The sequence below is a fragment of the Nycticebus coucang genome, chromosome 20 (assembly GCF_027406575.1).
Source record: "Nycticebus coucang isolate mNycCou1 chromosome 20, mNycCou1.pri, whole genome shotgun sequence".
In the NCBI taxonomy this organism is placed as follows: Eukaryota; Metazoa; Chordata; class Mammalia; order Primates; family Lorisidae; genus Nycticebus; species Nycticebus coucang.
Genome location: NC_069799.1, coordinates 11597204 through 11615280, shown reverse-complemented (window position 1 = coordinate 11615280; position 18077 = coordinate 11597204). Strand labels below are relative to the sequence as shown.

Sequence of the window (18077 nt, the reverse complement as noted above, 5' to 3'; positions counted from 1 at the left end):
AACAAAATGTATCCAATGTACTCAGCCCTACTATGAAGGTAAATTATAGCTTTCACATGAAGACTATAACCCAACTATAGCACAAGACTATGAGGAAAGGGCCAAGAAAAGGGAAGGGAGTCGGGAGGTTAGGGTGGGGCCACACCTTAGAATGGGTACAGGCGAAACTTACTAAAGGCAGAATACAAATGTCTACATACAATAACTAAGAAAATGCCATGAAGGCTACGTTGAACAGTTTGATGAGAATTTTTCAGATTGTATACAAAACCAGCACATTGTACCTCTTGATTGAACTAATGTACACAGCTATGATTTAACAAGAAAGGGAAGGAAGGAAGGAAGGAAGGGAGGGAAGGAGGGAAGGAGGGAAGGAGGGAAGGAGGGAAGGAGGGAAGGAAGGAAGGAAGGAAGGAAGGAAGGAAGGAAGGAAGGAAGGAAGGAAGGAAGGAAGGAAGGGAGGGAGGAAGGAAGGAAGGAAGGGAGGAAGGGAGGAAGGGAGGGAGGGAGGGAGGGAGGGAGGGAGGGAGGGAGGAAGGGAGGAAGGAAGGAAGGAAGGAAGGAAGGAAGGAAGGAAGGAAGGAAGGAAGGAAGGAAGGAAGGGAGGGAAGGAGGGAAGGAAGGAAGGAAGGAAGGAAGGAAGGAAGGAAGGAAGGAAGGAAGGAAGGAAGGGAGGGAAGGAGGGAGGGAAGGAGGGAGGGAAGGAAGGAAGGAAGGAAGGAAGGAAGGAAGGAAGGAAGGAAGGAAGGGAGGAAGGGAGGAAGGAGGGAAGGAGGGAAGGAAGGAAGGAAGGAAGGAAGGAAGGAGGGAAGGGAGGAAGGGAGGAAGGGAGGAAGGAAGGAAGGAAGGAAGGAAGGAAGGAAGGAAGGAAGGAAGGAAGGAAGGAAGGAAGGAAGGGAGGGAAGGAGGGAAGGAGGGAAGGGAGGAAGGGAGGAAGGAAGGAAGGAGGGAAGGGAGGAAGGGAGGAAGGGAGGAAGGAAGGAAGGAAGGAAGGAAGGAAGGAAGGAAGGAAGGAAGGAAGGAAGGAAGGAGGGAAGGAGGGAGGGAAGGAAGGAAGGAAGGAAGGAAGGAAGGAAGGAAGGAAGGAAGGAAGGAAGGAAGGAAGGAAGGGAGGGAAGGAGGGAAGGAAGGGAGGAAGGGAGGAAGGGAGGAAGGGAGGAAGGGAGGAAGGGAGGAAGGGAGGAAGGGAGGAAGGGAGGAAGGGAGGAAGGGAGTAAAGTAAAAGAAAAGAAAAGAGAAAAGAAAAGGAAAGCTAGCCAGGTATGTGGCAGGTGCCTGTAGTCCCAGCTACTCTGGAGGCTGAGTCAAGAGGATTGCTAAAGCCCAGCTGTTTGAAGTTGCTGTGAAGTATGATGCCACAGCACTCTACCCAGGGCACAGAGTAGAACTTTATTTGGAACAAAAAGGCGGGGGGAACTTTTTTGGTAAAACTCAGATGTGTGCACTTCTGTATTTCCATTTACCTATCTAGATATAAACACAAAAATCAATATAGATTCATAAGATGTTTTCTAACTCTACTTTAGGACCACAAAATTTACTCTAACATTCTCTTTTTTAAACTCTAGTCAAGTAAAATGAGACTGTCTGTACTTATTTATAATATGTATACTAACTATAAAATAATTTTGGAATGCCTAATTCATACCCTTGTGTGAAACAAAATTACCAAGTAGGACACAGTTTCTGTATACTCTTCTCTCCAAAGTGACTTACGGAGTTGCACAATTAAATTTGTGAACTCATGCCAGAAAAAAATGCTGCACACCTCATTGTTGAATATCGGTAAGTAATCAGGTAGCCTTTGAAGGTGACCATACTGATATTCGGCAATGAAATATGTAGTAGTTTTTCTAGGACAAGTTCATGTATTTTAATTGTTAGACCTCATGGGTTAGGTGCTTTTCATATCCACCCTATTCTAGAGCATTACTGCATCCATTGATATTCCCCGATGTCCTTGCTAATTTTTTAAATTTGCACAATGAAATAAATCACCCTTTGTGTTGGACACTGTATTGAGTTTGTTGTTTTGAGACAGAGCCTCACTTTGTCACCCATGGTAGAGTGGTATGGTGTCACAGCTCACAGCAACCTCAAACTCTTAGGGCTTTAGCGATTGTTTTGCCTGTCTCAGTCTCCCAAGTAGCTGGGACCACAGACACCCGCCACAAGGCCCAGCTATTTTTCTTTTTGTTGTAGTTGACATTGTTGTTTGTCAGGCCCAGGCTGGATCTGAACTCACCAGCTCCAGTATATGTGGTTGGCATGCTAGCCACTGAGCTACAGGCACCAGGCTGAGTTTGGCAATTGTCTATAGCATGTATCCACCTCTACAGTACCACCCAGAACTGTTTTGTCATTGCAGCTGCCCCCTAAACTTTTTCACACTGGCCCTCTGCAGTTGGCTACTTTTCATTATTCTATTAATTAGCAATCACTGATCATCTTCCATCCTTATAATTATGCTTTTTATGTGTCACATAAATGGAATCATGATACATGACCTTATAGATCTAACACCCTGCACTTAGACAAATGCAATTAACATTTATTTGTATTCAACATTTTGGTCCTGTAGGATAATATTTAGAAATAAACATATCCTACATCAAGCACACAAAGAGAGCTCAGTGTGAGTTTAAAACGGTTTGCTATTCTTACAGAGGCTTAAAGGACCTGAGCCCCCCGGGACACACACAGTGTTAGCTTGCCTGGAGTTAAAATTGCACAAGCTAATTCTCTGAAGTTGTGTACCCCATTAAGCCTGAGGCCAAACGGCATGCCACCCTTCCTCAGAGATACAGGCCAGAGGGTTGACATATGTTAAAAACATATTGTCAGAGATCTATAGTACTCTGTCCTGAGGAGAGACACAGTCTCTTCATGCTGAGTAAACTGAGTGAACGCTTGAAGGTACTCTTCCATTAACTCTGTTCCCCTGTGGCTGCTTTCTTCTTTGTGATCTTTATTTAGATACCTGCCCAAGAGATTAGTCAGTGTCTAGAAGAGGATATTTACTGCAGAAGTGATTGTGTTGATGTGGTAACAGGATATTTCCTTACAAGTTAATTTCAGATAGGTAAAATGAGGTAATGGTGAAACTAACAGATGATAGATTAAGTGTGTACGTGATTAGAAATGTATAAAATCATATCCCCGAATAAAGAACTTCACTACACGCCATCCCATTTGATGTAGTCTGTTTCTTGCTCTTATTTCTTAAAATTACAGGAGTGAGCTTATCCCTGAAGGCTGCAGGGCTGTCCTTCTGCAGCACTGGTATTCATTCACACAACAGTTCCCTTTTGTTGACAACTAGGATTCTATTCTATAAAGGTACCAGTCTGTTTATCCATTTGCCTGAAGAAGGACATGTGGTTTATTCCTAACTTCTTGCAAGTACAGTGACTGTACAAATCCACAAAAACATTTGTGTTTAAACATTAGTTTTCAGGCTCAGTGCCCGCAGCACAGTGGATACGGTGCTAGCCACATACACTGAGGATGGCAGGTTCAAACCCGACCTGGGCCAGCTAAACAACTGCAACAAAAAAACAGCTGGGCGTTGTGGCGGGCACCCATAGTCCCATTTACTTGGGAGAATGAGGCAAGAGAATTGGTTAAGCCCAAGAGTTTGAGGTTGCTGTGAGCTGTGATGCCACAGAACTCTAACGAGGGCAACATAGTGACACTCTGTCTCAAGAAAAAAAACACTGAAATGCCTAAGTCTTGAGCACAGGAGTTCTAGAGCAGCCTGAGCAAGATTGAGACCCCATCTCTATTAAAAATAGAAAACCTAGCCAAGTGTGGTGGTGCGTAACGGTAGTCCCAGCTACTTGGGAGGCTGAGGCAAGAGAACTACTCAAGCCCAAGAGTTGGAGGTTCCTGTGACCTGTGATGCCATGGCACTCTACTGAGGGTAACATAGTGAGACTCTGTCTGAAAAATATATATATATATATTATATATATTATTGTAAGATTTTCTTTGTAGGTATTACTGAGAAATGATATTCTTTTTTTTTTTTTTTGAGTCTCAAGCTGTCACCCTGAGTAGAGTGCTATGGTGTCATAGCTCACAGCAACTTCCAACTCGGGCTCAAGCAATCCTCTTGCCTCATTTTTCTATTTTTAGTAGAGATGTGGTCTAGATTTTGCTCAGGCTGGTCTTGAACTTGTGAGCTCAATCAATCCACCTGCCTCAGGCTCCCAGAGAGCTAGGATTACAGACATAAGCCACCACTCCTGGCCTAGAAATGTCATTCTTTATAAATGCCACCATTACATTTTTCTAAGGATCTGTGAGTTAAGAGTTGTAGGTCTTCTATAAGACAAAGTGGAAGGGCTCCTGATCCGAAATCATGTTCTCCACACCCCTGAGAACATCAGGTTGCTCCTGAGTGATGTGACAAATCCCATTTCCAGGTGCTGAAGGAATGCTTATAGTGTTGACAGGCCCTTAAAAGCTACTGCTCATGGGTTCCCAAGTCCAGTTCTGGGCTCTCTGCTGAGAGAGAGAGTTCTGAGTTCTCATGAGTTCTGGCACTTGTTTCCCAGTCCAGTTCAGAGCTCTCTCCTGCTTTGTGCAGGCCACGGGAGGAGACACAGCTGGTATTTTGCCCACCAGTGCCCTTGTTAGAGGCAGGAGGCCTTGATGTTGGTTTGTATGTGTGGGCCACTAATCCCTCGATGCCCTGCCTGCACTTATCAGCCTCTCAGAAGGCTAGAATTCACATCTAATCTGCACAGTCACAGGAATCACATGTTTTAATTGTATATCAAATATGGCATTTCTGGTTTGTAGTATATTTGCAGAGTTATGTAGCCATAATCTTAGAGTCTTATTTTTGGTTCAGTGAGTAATTTCTGGAAGAGGGATGGGCTCCCATCAGGCATCACGTGCAAAGCGTGGTCTGGAGACCCACCAGCTGGACACATCCTCCTCCCAGCCCTCTGCTCTCTCTTGGGGCATCATTTCTCCCAGCCCTGGGCCTTCAGAGCACACTTGAATGAATCAGCCACTGGCCCTGTGGGGCTACTGAGTACCTGAAATATGGCTGGTCTGAAGTGGATGAGCTACTCGCTTAAAACATAGAATGAGTTTCAAAGGGACAATACCAAAAAAAAAATCATAATTTTATGTTGATCAAATATAAAAACATAATTTTTTCTTTTTGAGGCAGAGTCTCAAGCTGTCACCCTAGGTAGTGGGCCATCCATGGCATCACAGCTCACAGCAACTTCCAACTTGGAGTCAAGCAATCCTCTTGCCTCAGTTTTCCTATGTTTAGTAGTGTCGGGGTCTTGCTTTTTGTGAAGGTTGGTCTGGATTTCGTGAGCTCAAGCAATCCACCCACCTTGGCCTCCCCAAGTGTTGGGATTACAGGCGAGAGCCACTGCGCTTGGCCTGCATTTTCAAAGCTCAGGCTGCCTGTTCAAAAGACCAGAGGTCAGAAAGATTACAAAATCTTTTTTTTGGCAGTTTTTGGCCAGGGCTGGGGGCTGGGGGCTGGGGGCTGGGTTTGAACCCACCACCTCCAGCATATGGGACTGGCGCCCTACACCGTTGAGCCACAGGCACCACCAGATTACAAAATCTTAAACGTTAAAATCTTTGTCACGTTATTTTTATGTGAATAAGATACTCACTGTATGTGTGTGCGCGTGTGTATATGTACACACATATAAAATTCACAAAATATGTAATTTATATTGAAGGTTAAATATAAATGTTTTTCAGGCACGCTAGATCTCCAAGCAGAAGCAAATCCCTGTCTAAAAAGAGCTACAAGGTCTAGATAAGCCTGAGCAAGAGCAAGACCCCCGTCTCTAAAAATAGCTGGGCGTTGTGGCGGGCGGCTGTAGTCCCAGCTACTCTGGAGGCTGAGGCAAGAGAATCGCGTTAGCCCAAGAGCTGGAGGTTGCTGTGAGCTGTGACGCCACGCACCCTACAGAGGGCAACAAAGTGAGACTGTCTCTAAAAAAAAAAAAGAAATCACTTTAACCCAAGTGATTGAGGTTGCTCTGTGCTAGGATGCCACGGCTCTCTAGCAAGGGCGGTAAAGAGAGACTCTGCCTCAAAAATAAACACATAAATAAATAAATAAATAAATAAAGCTACCGACAGAAAAATCCCAGTTATTTGGTCTCAGTCCCGTCTGATCACGCGTCTCCTGTCAGTTATAGCCAGAAGGGGTGGGGTCTAGAGCCTTATCCAATCACGGGCAAGGAGATCAGGACTGTCCAATCAGGTTCACAACCGGAAGGAAGGAGGCGGCTTCCGAGATCTGGCGCTGCAGCCTTTCTTTTTGCGGGTGCGGAGCTTCTCTGTCGGCTTCGCTGCTGGTCACTGGGAGCGTTCGTTTGTCTCTACCACCTGCTCTGTCAACCTATGACCTGCAGGTACCGGGAGATTTATAGGGAGGACGCCCGGATACTTTGGCATCTGGGAAATGGTGAGCTCCCCGAGCGGGGGAGGGGTTGGTTGAACTCAAGGAAGCGGCTTGGGCGGGTCCAGGGCCTGCAGCCTCAGCTCCGGGGTCTTGATACTCAGTTTCACCGGTGGCGCCTCTCGGCCCTCGGTCTCCTGTGGTCACAGGGTAAGGCTGGGCAGGCAGCTGGGACAGTGGGCGCCTCGCTGAGTCTCTGCACGTGGACTGCTGCCTCATCCGGAACCTTGTCTGTGTAACTCTGAGCCCACAGCCCCTTGTCTCCCCGCATTGTGATGTGACAAGGGAAGGGTCGCTAGGAGGATCCTGACTCAATTGCTGGGTTCGTGCACGGATATAATTGGGTGGGCTCCTTGAAGTCACCATGATACCGGAATTTCGTTTTTAGTAGGTTCTTGGTCTAGGTGATTCAAAGAATGAATCCATGGATCACAGATCAGTGGTAAGACAGGATTTATTTACAGAAAAGAACATAAAAACAGCAAAGCTTCTGGCAGTTAGAGAAAAGCACTCTGTCTTTCCTGGGACACTTTGTCTTGGAGTTTATATAGTCGCATGGTGTCCTCTGTAGTTGCATGTAGTGATTCTGTGACAGCGTGTCTGGGTACAATCCCTTTCATTCCCAGGCTTAGGCAATTTGCATGAAATTGACCAGGCCTAGAAACCAGGGTTCCCTGTTGAGCCCCAAGTGCAAGGGGAGGGAAACCTAAGGTGCTAGTGTCCCCCCAGCAGGCCCCTCCAGCTACTGGATCCTCCTGCGGGCCATACCCCCTGCCTACCCACCAACCCGCTGGTTCCTCTGCTTGCTGCTACCGCACTAACACCGCCAAGGCTGAGGCAGCCAGTCCTGCTTTTTCCTGAGTTGGGGGATGATAGGAAGGGGCAGTTAGGGTTTCTCTGGAGGGAGAGCAATCCAGGGTGTCTGCGGTAGAATCAGGTCTTGGACTGGAACCATCTTTACTGTGTGTGGCTTGATATTTCTGGAAGACACAAATCTGATTAGCACATGAAAAGGCAAGGGTAGAACAGTGACAGGAGGGGGTTAATTATAGTGTCAGGTTAGAAGAAGAACATCAGTGATGTTGAAAAGAAAACTATATTAACGCTTTTCTTACTGTCTACTAAATAGTAACTTTACACTCTGCGCCTGTAGCTCAGTGAGTAGGGCACCAGCCACATACACCAAAGGTGGCCGGCTCGAGGCCAGCCCGGGCCTGCTAAAACAACGAATGACAAATACCACCAAAAAAGTGGCCGGGCATTGTGGCAGGCACCTGTGGTCCCAGCTACTTGGGAGGCTTGAGGCAAGAGAATTGCTTGAGACCAAGAGTTGGAGATTGCTGTGAGCTGTGACGCCACCGCACTCTACCAACGATGATGCAATGAGACTCTGTTTCAAAATAAAAATAAATAGTAACTTTAAATTTTCTTTAGGCCCACAAGTGTAGGTGGACTGTGGTTGATTCTCTTCATGGTCTGCTTCTGTGGAAGGTGGTGGGTTCCAGGATTTTACTCGTGAATGATGTATCCAGGAAGCTATTCCCATAACTTTTACAGCTGTAGAAGACGACAAGATAACAGAAAAGGTATCTTCCCAAGTTGGGGTTAGGGAAGGTGAATTGGAGGGAAGAGTTGTGATCATGACTAGATCTCCACGACAGAAAAGCTCCTTCAGTGTTGAATGTGAAAATATAGTTGGGAGGTTTCTAAGGCTTTGTTGAAATTTAGCTGAAGAAGTAATATGTTATACTAATTCTGTAGTTTCTTGATCTAATAATAAATTGTTAGTTAAAAAAGGGTCTTCCATAGAATAATTCAAATGGGCTACAACTGAGTTTCTGAGGTAAGTTTCTTATTCTAAGGAGAACAATGGAAAGCAGTTTAGCCCAAGGGAGATGATTTTCTTGAGTTAGCTTTCAGTAACTGTCCTTTGATTTTATCATTCATCTTTTCTACCTTCTCAGAGGATTGGGGCCTCCTAGAGCAGTGTAGATGATATTTTATACCTAGGGCTTTATATATTCCCTGTGTCACAGCTGCCTTGAACACTGGCCCATTATCACTTTGCAAACTCTGAGGGAGTCCATAACTGGGGATAATCTCATGTACTAAAGCCTTTACAACCTCCTCGGCCTTTTCTGTTCTACAAGGGAATGCTTCAACCCAATTAGTAAAAGTATCCACAAATACCAGCAAATATTGTCTACCATGTACTTTAGGGAGGTGAGTGAAATACATTTGCCAATCTTCAGCTGGATATTTATACCTTGTTTCTGTATACATGGGGGAGCTAGATGGTGATTTGAAGGATTGTTTCTCTGACATACCTCACAAGTTCGTGTTATCTGTTTTATGGTTTTAAATAACTTGTTTCCATAAAGAGAGCTTTAGCCATTTGATAGGCACCAAAATGAAAAGACTGATATGAAGTTTTAAGTATTTTCCATCGACTTGTGGCAGGTAATAGCAAAAGTCGACTTCTTTTTCGTGTACAGCCTGATGGAAGTAGTGAATAGTTTCTGGCTGAAGTCCATTCCTTTTCTTTTTTGGGTATATTGAGGTGCATGATTCTTAAGTGATCCCTCCCAAATAAGGGGTGCTACAAGGGGAATTATTCCTTTGTGTGCTGCTATTTTAGCTTCTTTATCAGCAAGTTGCTTATCTTCAGAAATCTCATTTAAGGTCTTTTGGTGTCCCTTACAATGAATAACTGCCACTTCTTGTGGAGCATGAAGGGCTTGTAACAACCTGTCAATTTCATGATGATATTTTATGGACGAGCCATTGGAGGTGAGATATTGTCTTTCTTTCCATATAGCAGCATGGGCATGTAAAATGAGGAAGGCATATTTTGAGTCAGTGTTTCTCCCAATATCTCTTTCCATATAGCAGCATGGGCATGTAAAATGAGGAAGGCATATTTTGAGTCAGTGTTTCTCCCAGTATGTCCTTCCATATAGCAGGATGGGCATGTAAAATGAGGAAGGCATATTTTGAGTCAGTGTTTCTCCCAATATCTCCTTCTATATAGCAGCATGGGTATGTAAAATGATGAAGGCATGTTTGGACTCATTTGTTTCTCCCAATTTGTAAAGCACGGGTTAAGGCTATTAGCTCAACTATTTGCGCACTGGTTCCTGAGGGGAGAGACCCACCCTCAATTACAGCATACTGAGTAACTACAGCATAGCATGCTTTTCAGGTTCCATGTTCTGTGAAAGAACTTCCATGTGTATATAAAACCATGTCAGGATTAGGTGGGAGGTTTTCTTGTAGGTCTTCTCTAGGTCCCTAGGTCTGTGCTATAATTTGTTGGCAATCATGTCCGATTTCCTCAGGAGATTCAGGGAGGAAAGTGGCAGGATTCAAAGCAGCATAGGTGGGTAATTGTAGCCTGGTACTTCTAGTAATAAGGCTTGATATTTAAGAAGGTGGTTATCTGACAGCCAAAGATTGCTTTTTGTATTTAAGGGTCCAGTAAGGTCATGAGAATTGTAAATAATTACATGTCTTCCTAAAGTTAGCTTGGTTGCTTCTGGGGTTAAGATTGCTACAGCTGCTACAACCCGTAGACAGTGTGGCCATCCCTTGGCCATGGTGTCAGTTACTTTATTAAGATATGCTACGGGCTGTAAAACTGGACTGTGATGTTGGGTCAAAACTCCCAGGGCAATTCCAGTTCGTTCTGTAATATACAGATTAAACTGTTGTGCAGTGGGAAAACTCAAAGCAGGGACCTGTGAAAGAGAAGTTTTCAGCTGTTGGAATGCCTTATTTGCTTCCAGTTCCCATTCTAGAGTGACTAGGCCCTCTTTTTGAGCATTTTTAATTAAAGAATAGAGTGGTTTAGCTATTTCATGAAACGTAGGAATTCAGAGTCTGCAAAAGTCTGTAATTCCTAAGAAGCCTGGAAGTTGTCTGAGAGTTCGAGGTTCAGGGTGAGCCAACATCAGTTCTATTCTTTCTTTGCCCAAGGCTCTCTTCCCCTGTGGAAGCTGGAGACCCAAATAGTGAACTTCAGGCACACATAATTGGGCTTTAGCCTTGGAAATTTTGTACCCACAGAGAGCTAGAAAGTTAAATAGAGTTTATGTAGCTTTGTGGCATTCCTCTGCATCTGGTGCTCCCGAAAGAATGTCATCTACATACTGAATAAGAGTCACGTAGGGTATGAAAAATGACTCCAGTCTTTGGCTAAGCTTTGTCCAAACAAGTGAGGGCTGTTCCTAAATCCCTGGGGTAACACAGTCCATGTGAGCTGGGTGTTGAAGTCAGAGGGGTCTTCAAAAGCAAAAAGGTATTGGGAATTTTCATGAAGTCGAATGCAAAAGAAGGCATCTTTTAAGTCTAGGACTGAAATAGGCAGCCTTTTCAGGGATATGAGACAATAAAGTGTACAGATTGGGAACTACAGGATGGAGAGGAATGACCGCTTCATTTATAATGCGGAGGTCTCGGACTAGTCTCCAAGTTCCATTTGGCTTTGGCACTCCTAGAATAGGAGTGGACTATTGCAAGGTATAAATAATTTCTGTCACTTTAGATTCTGTATTATGGGTATTAGTCCATTCTTAGCCTCTGCTTTTAGAGGATGCTGTTTTTGATTGGGATAGATGGTGGGATTCTTTAACTTAATTTGGACTGGTTGAGCATATCTTGCTCTTCCCCCCTGTCCCTCAGTAGCCCACACTTCTGGGTTAATTTCTGTCTCTGATAACGGAAGGCATAATATGCGTTCCTGTCCCAACATATAAATGGTTGTTCCTGCTTTAGTTAGTATGTTCCTCCCCAAGAGGGGAGCAGGACTTTCAGCCATGATTAGGAAGGGGTGAGGGAACAGCCAGTCATCCCAATTGCAACTTAAAGGCTGAGACAAAAATTTGGTAACCAGCTTTCCAGACATCCCCTGTATAGTTACAGATTTGGGGGATAAAAGACCAGGGTTAGAGGGAAGTGCAGAAAGGGTTGCTCCAGTGTTCCGAAGAAATTTTATCTCCTGGCCCTCCACTATGAGGCAAACGTGGGACGCTTGAGGGGTGATGACGCAAGCTGGAGGCATGAGAATCTGCCCCGGGCACCCTTGGTCCAGTTTGGCGGCTGATGGGGTCACTAACCCCGGAGGCCTTTGCCTCGTGGGACAGACCACCCTCCAGTGGTCACCCTTGCATTCTGGACAGGGGCCAGGTTGCTTGCCCAGCCGGTGGTGTAGCTAGGGGCAGTCCTTCCTGAAGTGGCCAGCCTGACCACCTTGGCAGCACTTGTTCTTAGCTCCTCTGGCTTCCCTCTGCCCCTGAAAGTTGCTTGTTGGTTGGAGTGACATTACTAGAGCTGTCATTGTTTTCTTATCCCTTCTCTCTTTTTCCTCCTCTTTCTCCTAAGTTTCTTGTCCTTTCTCACATACCCAAATGCTTACTACATGTACCACTCTCTAACTCATGACATTGTTTTTTCAACTTATCACATTATCAAATATTTGTCTTTTACTTCTTTCTAGACCAGACAGTATTTTAATTTGATTTTTTTCTTTCTTTTTTTTTTTTTTTTTTTTTTTAACAAAGCTGTGAGAAGCCTTTGAAAAAGAATTTCAGGGCTCGCTCGGCACCTGTAACTAAAGCGGCAAGGGCCCAGCCACATACACTGGAGCTGGCAGTTTGGAATCCAGCCTGGGCCTGCCAAACAACAATGGCAACTATAACTTAAAAATAGCCGGGCATTGTGGCAGGCGCCTGTAGTCCCAGGTACTTGGGAGGCTGAGACGAGAGAATCGCTTAAGCCCAAGAGTTTGAGGTTGCTGTGAGCTGTCACGGCACGGCACAGCACTCTACCCCGGGTGACAGCTTGAGACTCTGTTTTGAAAAAAAAAAAAAATTCAGGTTAGTGTAAGGGTACATACATTTAGGTTATGTTGTTTGCATTTGTTAGGTCAAGTCCAAGTTGCAGTTTAGTCCTTCACCCAGGAGGTTTGCTCTATGCCCCTACCTTGTTTGTAAGAGGCTCTTTTAAAAATATTTGTTTTCTTTCCTTCTTTCCTTTTCTTTCTTTTTTAGACAGAGTCTCATTTTATCACCCTGGGTAGAGTGCCGTGTTGTCACAGCTCATGACAGCCTCCAATTCCTGGGCTCAGGTGATTCTTCTGCCTCAGCCTCCCAAGTAACTGGGACTACAGGCGCCCGCCACAATGCCTGGCTATTTTTTGTTACAGTTTGTCTGGGGCCAAATTTGAACCTGCCACCCTCGGTACATGGGGCTGGCGCCCTACTCACTGAGCCACAGGTGCCGCCCATCTTTTTCTTTTTTTTAGACCCTGGGTAGAGTGCCATGGCATTATCATAGGTCACAGCAACTGCAAACTTTGCTTCAGCCTCCTAAGTAACTGGGACTACAGGCATGTTCCACCAGGTTGGTTAGTTTTTTCTATTTTTAGTAGACAGGGGGCCTTGCTCTGGCTCAGGCTGGTCTCCAACTCCTCAGCTAAAGACTGATAGAATTACAGGTGTGAGCCACAGCAGCCAGCCTGGTTTTGTTTCTGCACCTTTCACAGGATAGGAAAGTAGAGAGTAATCACCTGGTACTCCTTTATCAAAACAAAACAAAATAAATGTATTTCTCCACGTTTATATTCCTAGGCATACAAATGTTGCCAGATAGTCTTTAGGTTGATGATGTTACACTTTGGAAACTTAATATCTGGGGATGACCCTGGACGCCCACAACAGCCATGCCTGTTGAAGTCTCTAGTGAACATCAGCCCTGGCTCATCTCTCAGAGGAGTCCTCCTGAGGTGTGAAATTGGAGCCAACGGGGAACCCCTGGATTTCTTGTGGCTGAGATGGGTCTCCAGTTATACCCCTTCATCGAAAAGTCTAACTTCATGGGTCATTGACGTTTATTCTCCCCAACTTGAGTGTATTTGCTGGAGACACATTGGTCCTCTTCCAGTTGGATCCTGGTGTTTAGAGGAAAAGGCAGAAGTGATTCCTATCATTTGATTTTTTTTTTTTTTCCAGAGTTGGGAGGGAGAAAAAAGTATCTTAAAAAACAAGGCGGCTCCCTGAACCCCTGCAGTGCAATAAGCTGCAAAAGCAATTTGCACTTCAGGCACACAGCCTGCACAGTGCAGTGTCTCCTGAATGGTGGTCACTCAGTCTGTCAATGACTGCGAATGTCTGTGTTGCCATCAGCATTTCCTGGATTTATCACCAGTAAAACTGTAAAATACAGTTTATCATTAGAGCTTGGAAGATGAAAAATCCTTTGTCCAGTGTGGCAAGTAAGCTGGCTTCCTGGGGGGTGGGAGGTGGGGAATCTAGTCTTCTGTTCCATTTGTTAGAAATTTCTTTTTCTTTTCTTTTTTTTTGAGACAGAGTCTCACTTTCTTGCCCCTATTAGGGTGCCTTGGTGTCATAGCTCACAGCAACCTCAAACTCCTGGGTTCAACCAATCCTATTGCTTCACCTTTCCGAGTAGCTGGGACTACAGGCCCCTGCCACAAGGCCTGGCTATGTTTTTGGTTGCCCTTGTCATTGTTTTTTTTTTTTTTTTTTTGCAGTTTTTGGCCAGGGCTCCAGCATATGGGGCCCGCACCCTACTCCTTTGGGCCACAGGCTCCGTGCACGCTGTTTTTGTTTTTTTTAATTTATTTATATTTTGCAGTTTATGGCTAGGGCCGGGTTTGAACCCACCACCTCCAGTATATGGAGCCAGTGCCCTACTCCTTTGAGCCACAGGTGCCGCTCTGCCCTTGTCATTGTTTAGCAGGCCCCAGCTTGGGTGTATGTCCCTGGAGCCCTACTCACTGAGCTATGGCTGCTGCCCTTTTATAAAATCTTGCTGCTTTCTAATTCCAATTTGCTCAAGCCTGTAACAATTTTATTCCATGATTTGAGTGTAATAGTTTTGCTTACTTGATAATCTGAGATCGAGTGATGCAAAGAGAATTCTTGATGTAAATTGTTTTATGCTGAAATTAAATAATAAGAATATAACCTTCCCTGGACTCTTCATCCAGGTGAATCAAGAGCCTTGGGTGGTTCTGGTCTACCTTCTGCACCATGAGGTGACTGCAGCACTGAGGCCTGTTATCCTTTGTAGCCTGTCTATATAAAGGAGAATATATATATATATATATATATATATATATATATATATATGAGAATTAAACTTAATTTTGCCTCGTTTGCATTCTCAGTTACTTATGTTAGCTTTAGTATTTAGCTAATATTATGCAGAAACTTTTTTTAATCCTTTCTTTGCCTCAGCCTATTACACACATGGTAATGTTTGCCTGAGTCACCCAGTTTACTCACCCTTTCCACTGCTACTAGGCTTGAGGTGTTTCCAGTTTATTTTTTGATGTTATTGACAATGTCTTTCTTGCTTTTCTCTGCTGTGCTTACACCTTATACATTCATTGACTTAGTGGAAGAAGCTGAGCCACCGGAATATAATTTCAAAGATTTTCCTTTACTCAAGGTGAGATGAGTTGCCTGAAAGACTCATATCAAAGTAATCTTGTATGTAAGCTCTGTTCAGTCTTTATTATAGGTAGATTTTACAAGGCAAAAAGGAGATTATGAAGTGGACCAATACAAAGAAATTTTCAACAGTTTACAAAAATAACATAGATTAGTGATTGGCTACACACCGTCCAACTGTAGTGTGTGAGTTGTGGTGTTCACACATGACACTCTTAGGTTCATTTATAGCTACTTGTGCCCACAGTCAGTGTACTGTCCACATAGCAGACAGACTGGAGATGGTTACTTAGCGCAGTGTCAAGGGGCAGAGTGGGACATGAGTGCTGCCTCATTCCATCGCCTCTCTGGGCCTGATAATTTAGAAGCTTTCGTTCCTCAAATAAAAGTTTCTTTTTTTATTTCCCCTTTGGATCCAAATCTTTCTTTTTACAAGCTTTGATGATCAAAGTCTGACTGTCAGTGTTTCTGGTGCTGGGAAGGCTCATTCCTGTCTGATGCTGGAGAAAGGAAAAGAGGAGACATGTCAGTGAGGAATTTTAAGAGCACCCCAAAGCCAAATGGGGATGGCATCACAGAGTGGCAAAAGAGACTCGAGTCAAGTCATTTTTTTTACATAACTAATATGAAGTTTGTTTGTTTGTTTTTAAGACAGAGTCTCAGTTTGTTGACCTCGGTAGAGTGGCATGGCGTCACAGCTCACAGCAACCTCCAGCTCTTGGGCTTAGGTGATTCTTTTGCTTCAGCCTCCCGAGTAGCTGGAACTACAGGTGCCCGCCACACGCCCAGCTATTTTTTTTGTTGCAGTTTGGCAGGGGCTGGGTTCAAACCCTCCACCTTCTGTATATGGGGCCGGTGCCCTACTCACTGAGCCACAGGCGCCGCCTGATTTTCCTACTTTTGGAAATACCATGATTTTAATTTTCTTGAAGGAAGTAAAACAACTGGTTTGGTGCTCGTAGCTCAGTGAGTAGGGCACCTGCCACATACACAGAAGCTGGCGGGTTTAAGCCCCAGCCTGGTCCAGTTAAACAATAATGATAACTGCAACCAAAAAAATAGCCGGGCATTTTGCTGGGCACCTGTAGTCCCAGCTACTTGGGAGGCTGAGGCAGGAGGATCACTTAAGCCCAAGAGTTGGAGGTTGCTGTGAGCTATGACACTATGGCACTCTACCAAGGGCGACAAAGTGAGGCTCTGTCTCAAATGTTTAGTGACACGTTTTGAAAGGCCTTGATAGTGAAGAATATTACCTGTAAAGAGAGCTGATTGTAGGGTACTTTATTCATGTGTCTGGGCATTTTTCGTATTGTTCTAAAGGGAGAAAGCTAATATTTTCTAATGGCCAGGCACAGTGGCTCATGCCTAAAATCCTAGCACTCTGGGAGGCTGAGGCAGGTGGATCACCTGAGCTCAGGAGTTGGAGACCAGCCTGAGCAAGAGTGAGACCCTTTCTCTACAGGAATAGCCGTGTGTTATGGCTGGGCACCTATAATTTCAGCTACTTGGGAGGCTGAGGCAATAGGATCGCTTAAGGCAGTGGTTCTCAACCTTCCTAATGCTGCGATGTATTTTTATTCTTAACAAGGGGTCATGACCCACAGGTTGAGAACCCCAGGCTTAAGGCCAAGCGTTTGAGATTGCTGTGAGCTATGATGCCATGGCCCTCCACTGAGGATGACAGACTGAAACTCTTTCTGAAAAAAAGAATAACAAAAAACCCCATAAAGTATACCAGCAAAAGAGCCCTAGGTTATGAAAGGTCAAGAGTTTTAATAAAGTTTGCCAGTTGATTTTTTTTTTGAGACAGAGCCTCAAGCTGTCACCCTGGTTAGAGTGCTGTGGTATTACAGCTCGTAGCTACCTCCAACTGCTGGGCTCAAGTGATTCTCCTGCCTCCGCCTCCCAAGTAGCTGGGACTACAGGCGCCCGCCACAACGCCCGGCTATTTTTTATTGCAGCCATCGGTTGTCTGGTGGGCCCAGGCTAGATTCGAACCCACCAGCTCAGATGTATGTGGCTGGCGCCTTAGCCGCTTGAACCACAGGCATGGAGCCTGCCAGTTAATTTTTATTATCTCTTTAGTACATTTCACCATTCAAGAAGACTGAAGGTGATATGCACAATGGACCCTACTGAAAAACTGGATGTATGTTAAAAATGGACAAATGAATTTACCAGTCATGAGGTCTCTCACTCAGTCTTTGTGATAAAAAAGAAAATGTCCAGGAAGGCATCGGATAAGACTTAAAATGGTCATAGTTAAAGGCACAATTGCTGAAGAAATTCGGTTCTTTTAGTTTGCTGAAAAGGTGAACCAAAGTGTTTTATTCTCTCTCTCTTTTTTTTCTTTGAGACCGAGTCTCACTATGTGGCCCTCGGTAGAGAACTGTGGTGTGACAGCTGACAGCCATCTCAAACTCTTGGGCTTAAGAGATTCTCTTGGGTGGTGCCTGTGGTTCAGTGAGTAGGGCGCCGGCCCCATATACCAAGGGTGGTGGGTTCAAACTCCGCGCCAGCCAAACTGCAACAACAACAACAACAAATAGCCAGGCGTTGTGGTGGGCGCCTGTGGTCCCTGCTACTGGGGAGGCTGAGGCAAGAGAATTGCTTAAACCCAAGAGTTTGAGGTTGCTGTGAGCTGTGATGCTACGGCACTCTACTGAGGGTGACAAAGTGAGACTCTGTCTCAAAAAAACAAACAAAATAAGAGATTCTCTTGCAAAACAAAAAAGAAAGAAAAAAAAGAAAAGAGAGAGATTCTCTTGCGTCAAGCTCCCAAGTAGCTGGGACTGCTGGCACCGGCTATGGCACCAGCTATAACACCGGCTATTTTTTTGTTGCAGTTGTCATCATTGTTTAGCAGGCCAGGGCTGGGTTCCAACCCACCAGCCTCAGTGTATGTGGCTGGTGCCCTACTCACTGAGCCATGGGCGCCACCTGGCCTTTATAATTTCAAATTGTTGTGAGGAAAATGGCGATAAAGCAGTCATCGTCCTTTGTCCAGAAACGTTCAGTACAGAGGAAATGGATAAATGTTTGAATCCAGCATGATTAGTCAGTTCAAGGAAAGGAAGATGCGCAGGACACTTTGGCGTTAGGTCACATCCCTATCTGTTAAACAGGCGTTGTAGCAGGTGCCTGTAGTCCCA

At 44.8% G+C, this 18077-nt stretch overlaps 1 protein-coding gene across 7 annotated transcripts in view; it reads left to right on the top strand.

Moving 5' to 3' along the window:
• The first annotated feature begins 6296 nt into the window (after positions 1 to 6296).
• The window catches only part of LOC128572643 (zinc finger protein 722-like), a 43156-nt gene continuing 31375 nt past the window's right edge, over positions 6297 to 18077 (top strand). For 2 of the 7 annotated variants that reach the window (XM_053572618.1, XM_053572624.1), the window contains exon 1: positions 6297 to 6457. The gene's annotated coding sequence lies outside the window, so the exon portion shown is untranslated. Of the gene's footprint in view, positions 6458 to 7885; positions 8038 to 14876; positions 14924 to 18077 lie in introns of all 7 variants that reach the window. The other 5 variants (XM_053572621.1, XM_053572619.1, XM_053572623.1 and 2 more) reach the window with 5 other exon arrangements.